Consider the following 960-nt stretch of genomic DNA (forward strand, 5'->3'; position numbering starts at 1 on the left):
GATCTAGATGGATGGACCTATTTATGATTTAAATCTATTTATGTCCGATCTAAACCTATTTAAAGTGGATTTATGGGTTGGAAAAAGATTGATGGATTGGATCATAAATTCCTATCCTTATTATAAATTAAAAATACATCAGTTATAGAAAAATATTGATATTTTTATTTATTTTAATTTTTTAGAAGTAATTGTTTAGACATGGTGGAGTTTTGGATTGAAAATATGGATGTGAGATTGTGAGATGGGCATACGTCTTTGTTTAAAAGTTTGATTAGTTTGAACCGCTGGGGAGAGAGGCCACGTGGATAGGAGTTAAAGATGCAAAAGTAAATAGAGGCACATGGTTTATATATTTAATTTTTTGATCATATTCTTTGATATATAATATATTATCAAAAAATTGACAAACAGAACCTAATAAAGAAAGAATAACCTCTCTTTATATAACACAATATAATTAAACATAATAAATATTTAACTTAGTATGATTGTTTTATGAGCAAAAGAAAAATTGCTTAATTATTATTCCATTATAAATGTCATTGCATAAAATGAGTGACGGCCATTATTTAACATTTTCACACTTCATCTAATCATAAAAGATTGTTTTTAAAATTCTAATCAATTTCTTTGAAAGTGAAATTAATTTTGTTAATGGAAGATAAAAACTATGTCTTCATTTGAAAAATACACTTTTCTAAAATAAATTATTTTTTGTTTTCTGTCCAAATTGTTACTTGAAGTTCTCCACGAGCCAAGAATTTCCATAATCTATATTCTGGACAGCGAATTTTGAACATCCCAAAATTAACTCCACGCTTTTATTTGTCTACCCAACTACAATATCTTGATTTCGAATATTAACGAACTAATTATTTTCCATTGAATGGCTAATAACAAGCATTATAATCATCAATATGAAAAAAGGCAATTATAGTAACCATTATTTCATTTCAA

Source organism: Elaeis guineensis, chromosome 7 (genome assembly GCF_000442705.2).
Source record: "Elaeis guineensis isolate ETL-2024a chromosome 7, EG11, whole genome shotgun sequence".
In the NCBI taxonomy this organism is placed as follows: Eukaryota; Viridiplantae; Streptophyta; class Magnoliopsida; order Arecales; family Arecaceae; genus Elaeis; species Elaeis guineensis.